The sequence below is a fragment of the Mytilus edulis genome, chromosome 10, assembly GCF_963676685.1.
Source record: "Mytilus edulis chromosome 10, xbMytEdul2.2, whole genome shotgun sequence".
Taxonomy (NCBI): Eukaryota; Metazoa; Mollusca; class Bivalvia; order Mytilida; family Mytilidae; genus Mytilus; species Mytilus edulis.
This window is the reverse complement of record NC_092353.1, coordinates 26,692,609-26,698,623: the sequence shown is the minus strand read 5'-3', so window position 1 is coordinate 26,698,623 and position 6,015 is coordinate 26,692,609.

The window sequence follows — 6,015 nt, the reverse complement described above, 5'->3', positions numbered from 1 at the left end:
AAGATATAAATAACGTATTGAATTATAACATATTAAAATTTCTCATAGATTCTTTTATTTTCATATGTTTACAAAAAGGAAAATTTATGGACACGCGTTGGATATTAAAATTCTTTAATTCACTTATTTCTTCAATTCTTATCTACCCAATGGGTTTGAAAATAAACAGGGCATAGAGGTATGTTCTTACAGGTCATATTTCTGACTTGGTACAGGCATGTTCTTATGTAAAAACTGTTGAATTTAACCTGGTTGTTAAAACCTGGTTTTATATAGAGCTAGGGCTACTACTTGTTTTACAGTCGCATAAAATATCATTGGTTTTTTTTAACAAAACAAAGAGACATAATAGTTTAAAATGTCAAAAATAAGGGTACACTAGTAACCTTTCATCATGTTTCATTACACATGTTTCCGATAACGTCAATGCAAATTATTTTCCGGTTATACTTCTGATGCGGTATATATGGGATCAAATAATTTCGTATGGGATGAGAGCGAAGCTCGAATCCCTATATGGAATTTACTGACCCCATATATACTGAATTAGGAATTTACATTGGAGTTTGGTATTTTTGTGATACTTTTTCTTCTACATTAATTAAACTCATTATACGTACCAGGATTAAAATTAAGTAATTGCGCTAGACACACGTTTCGTCTACAAAACAACCGTTAATTCCATAAAAATTTTACAATGATCAAATGTCGATATCATTTATCCTCCGAGTCATTGAATCTCACTACGAACCAACTTTTATCTATTAGTATTTGACGTTTCGAGAATGTAACTTTAACACACTTATGACTGTTATTAAATTAGTTGTATTGATTTATAGATTCACGCAATATTTCTGAAGATAAACTAGATTCATCATGTACATGCATCATCAAGATAAATTCGAATGATGATAAGAAATGTTTCCACCAATCGCACATTTTCTTCAATTTTAAGTTTCTTTTCGTTTTTATTTACAAACAAGACAGCTCAGCCTACTTTAAAATTCTCAATAATTGAAAAATAACTCTTTATCTATTCATTGACTAACATTATTTCTCTCTTAAAACAGGTTTGTAAGGGATATTTTTCTTCGAATATTACATCATTTTACTCTTTCACCGAATCATATATCAGTCAATTGAAATTTAAAGGTATGTACATATAAACCTCAAACTGAAATCATAGCTTGTTACGATAATTTTATAAAACGAGAACATTTTAGAAAAAATATGAGAAAGTTCATTTAAGGTGGTACCCAACACTTTAACTAAAATTAATTTGGCTTGTTTAATTTTCATAAAATTTTGTCAAAGTATTTACAAAAATATAAAAATTTCAAACAATTTGAACCAACCGTTTTATCAGAAAAATTACACTGGTTACATAGCAATTTGACAAACACCAATTTTGATCATTGAGAAGCTTAATATTTCCTTAACAACACAACGTAATTAAAACGTTTAGCTGATTTTACAGAGTTATCTCCCTGTAGTTTTAGGTACCACCTAAATGACAAAAGAAAAAAATAACTCTCATGAATATTAAACTAAAGACGCGCAAGTCCAATATTTTTCAATTTGGTCTAAACATGATTGTGAATGTTCGTATCTTCATCTCGCATAATTAGTAAACAAAATTACTGACGCATAGCAAATTTGTTATCACACTTGAACGGAAAACTGAAAATTTGACCAATTTAAACAGAAATAAAATGAGAATTTAAATTTAAAAGAGAAAAATATTTCCAGCTGTTACTCCTATTTACAATCAAAAACGGTTATCTTTATACAGCGTAAATAAAAAAAAATGTAATTTTCTTGAATTATTTGAAAGGTATTTTAAATGACAATCCTGGTGTACTTCTATGCAGTGTTGCACTAAGACAATCAAATAAATAAACGTCTGTCCTCATAGATCTTAACTAACATAATTTATTGCCTCATGAGCGAGCTATTAATGCTGCTGCACAGTCCACAATCACCAAGTTTGTTTATGTAAAATACTCAAAATAAAACCTATATTGTGCTGTTTGCTGGTATCGAATAGTTATTATGCTTTTGAAACTCTTGCTCTTTTAACAGAACACTGTTCCATATTGGGCTGTCTTTTCAAATGAGTTCCTTTGGCATTAGGAACAATGTTAAAGGTCAATGAAAAACACCTTTTCCGAACGCCAATGTATTTGTTTGAAAGTGTTCTTTGGACTTTTTAATGGAGTTGTATCCCCTTTAAATATTAAAAAAACAGACTATTTAGTAAGAGAGTTCCTAACCGTATATAGAGACTTAATGTTTTCTGATTTGAGATCCTCGATTTTTTACCCTGAAACTTAGGGCAAGGTCATATTTTGACTTTTGGTAGAATTTAATACTCGTAGCTGATGAAGCCATTTTGTCTTTACTACCAGTATTAGAATGAAAATGGCTAACACGAAGTAACTGTGTTTAAGTTTGATAGACAGTTTTGCCCAATGGCATGTAAAAGAAAACACAAACAATATGTTTTTCGCAATGGTGAAAAACTCCTTTTTCATTTGTCATCTGATTTGGAAAATTGTTCGCCGTAAATAATTTCCCTTATTTCAATGAAACCATATATATTCTTTTCAAATCAGTCAAAATTAAGTTTACACTGGAATGGCTTTTGATACAGAAAGTAGCGGATCATCTTTCTTGCTTTAACGAATGATTTACAAACAGCATATTTTTTTGGGATTGGAGCTGGATAAGTGGTCTTCTGACACGAATTGTTTAAATATAAGTTCATTTGTGGTCTCGAAAAATTAGTGTCTGCAGAACAGTTTTTTCCCAATATTTATCAGCATGTGAGCGATAGATATCTGAACAATTGTTTTTTGTTTTGTATTATTTTTTTATTTAAAAAAATCTTTAGTTGTATGGTTATTTTCTATATGTGCATTACTGTTTTCACAATTTTGGCTTTAATTCATTGTTGAAGCACCGCAATCTTATAGCAATCACAGTACGTACGTACTAAATCTTAATGCTGGTATCATTGATGAGTTATTATATGTAAAAAAGAGATATATCCCCTTGCAGGAGATAGCTTTCACGAAAAGAAAATTATTTCCCTCTCATCCTAAATTTACTTTACTAAGTAACAATATGGACAGACTTCTATCAGTCACAGGTGGAATTTTATTTTGATTGTAAAATGTATAGTCGTTTGGGGTAATGTATGTTGTATATTAAATAATCATATACCTTGATGATATCAGGTTTAAAAGACTCGCGCGTAATATAAGACAAACCAAAGTATATACCTGGTATATATGAGTTTTAACAATCTCTGTTTCGATGTCTTTGCTTTATGACGTCCCGTTTCCGAGAGTATCGGCAGCCTAGTAGTCGGCACTGTTTTCGTTGACATGAAATGACATCAATCGTTTCATGTTATGAAAATTAACTGATTATAAACTGTTGAAATATTCAAAACACTGATGTTTTTCTATACCCAGAAATAAGTTTTCTAAGCTATATTTGGCACACCTTTTTTTGAATTTACGGTTATAAATACACTCGAACTTTGTTTTTAATTCAAGCGACATTTTCCCGTCTTTACGTAAACTAAATTATAAGCCTGGTATCTTTGACGAGATGTTTTAATAATTTTTGATAAATTCAAACTATTTATCGCAAAGTATACCTTATTTCTCCCTTAAACAATATATTTTTTACATATTTTGGTCAATTTTTTTTTATAAACAAAATTCTTCTAATCTGTCTTAAACTAGGATTATTTGTGTAAATGTTACAAAATGTCGATGTGTAATTGAGTGTACTCTTATATATGCGTTCTTTATATTCCAAAATAGGACACACACTCCTAGTGATAGAGTAGACATTTTCACGCTTAATCTTAAGCTCTGTTTTGATTGCTCAGATAAAAGATATGCGTACTTTATTTGATGGAGGTTTTAGGGGAAAATAGACCTACTTAAGTTAATAACAATTTAAATGTTTGTTGGGACACCTTTTATTTGTATCCATTTGACAATTTTCGTTATGTCTTGATTAATATTTACTTTGCAATCCTTGAAAGTTTTGATTAAATATAAAAGCTTACCACAATCTGTTCTCATACTTTCTTTCTTTTTGTTTTTAAGTATTTAGTGTTTCTGCTTACATTCATAATACCTCAATGCAATGATCTATTTGTATCCATGTTATATATATATTTTTTTTGTATTTTCTCTCATATTGTTTTGAGTACACTGTCAGATTTATTTTACCTTGAATAGCCTACCATTTCATCACAAACTCATCCTTCCTTTTTTCATAAAGATATATTTCATCCTCATTCCGTAGTGAAGTAAAACACTATATGTTAACAATTTTGAGGAATTGAGCCACATCAAGGTCCAAAATTGTGGAATACAAAAGGAAAATAGCATAATTTATTAAAACGCCTGTAATGTACGTCCAAAGTTAGATCTCATTAACACCGATATACATAAGTAGGATATTATTTGTATATAATTATCTCATCATCACAGGTTAAATAATTTCCTTTACAAAAATAAATTATATATCCTTGTTTTAAAAATTTCAATAGGGAATATATTTTACATTATTGTAGTAATTAACCATTATTCAAGACGTTTCGGCCACTGGCTTTCTTCAGTTTCTTTTTTCTTCTTAGCTATATGATAGACATTTTTCCTTTCACAATCAAAAAATTATATATGTTTCAAAAACATGTAAGGTACAAGATATAGGAAGATGTGGTATGAGTGACAATGAAACAACTCTCCATCCAAGTCACAATTTATAAAATTAAACCATTATAGTTCTAGGTACGGTCTTTAACACGGAGTCTACGCTCACACCGAACAGCAAGTTAAACGGGAAAACCAACGATATAATCTATATATATATATAAAAAAAAAAAAGAGAAACGAGTAACACTTATGAACCACATAAACAAACGACAACCACTGAGCATCAGATAACTGACTTAGGACAGGTGCAAACAATTGCAGCGGTATTAAACGTTTTAATGGTACCAAACCGTCTACCTTTTCTAGAACAGTAGTATAACATCACAACATAGAAAGACACACTATAAAATATCAATTGGAACGACTTAACTCAATCAAAAATTATATTGAATGTATAATGTAACCGCAGTTTACTGATGTTCAAATCCGATAAATCAAGTTAGAAGATGAAAATTCAAATTTAAAACTAACAAAAACGAAGGGATTTAGGGAACAAAAATATTGTCAACAGAGTAAACAGTCTTTGGACATGTAACCGCTGCAATAAGAAGGCACACTCAGTCAAAATATAACAATCCACTATAAACGTGTTTACTTCTAAAAGGGATAAAACTTACTGTACTTGTTCTTTCTGCACCATTCTGAACAAGTCGATATTTTATTGGAAATCACTGTTTTTGTACAGGTATTGCCAGAGAAAAAAGTTAAAGGTACTTGGTTTTATGGCTAACTGAAACTCTGGCTTATACATCATTTGTTTAAATTTCATTTATATAAACCATATTAAGTCAGCAACTCCAACAGACATGATAGGTTAATAATTTGATCCAGTAAATGTAGCACACCAAGTGTGACTGAGTGTGTAATAAAAGCTTTTTAATCTTTGGTGAAAATTAATTAAAAAAAACTATTAAAGATGGAATGGATTTGAAAAACAACAAATGAGTTTAAACGGTTAAAAAGATGACAGAAAGAAATATGTTAAGCATTGATATTAAACATTTTATAGACATAGATATGTCAAAGAAAATTACTTATTAAAAAAACTTGTCCATTAAAATTTGCTAATGCATATTGTAAATCAGGTTCTGATAAAATCATGAGATAAATGTTAGAGATAGGATTTAATGATAGTAGATAAATAGATTAGAAATAGTTGTAAAAAAAAAAAAGTAATGTCATCCCTCATATATTCATATTTACCGAACTCCAAGGAAAATTCAAAACGGAAAGTTCTTCTTCGAATGGTAAAGTCAAAAGCTCAAACACATCA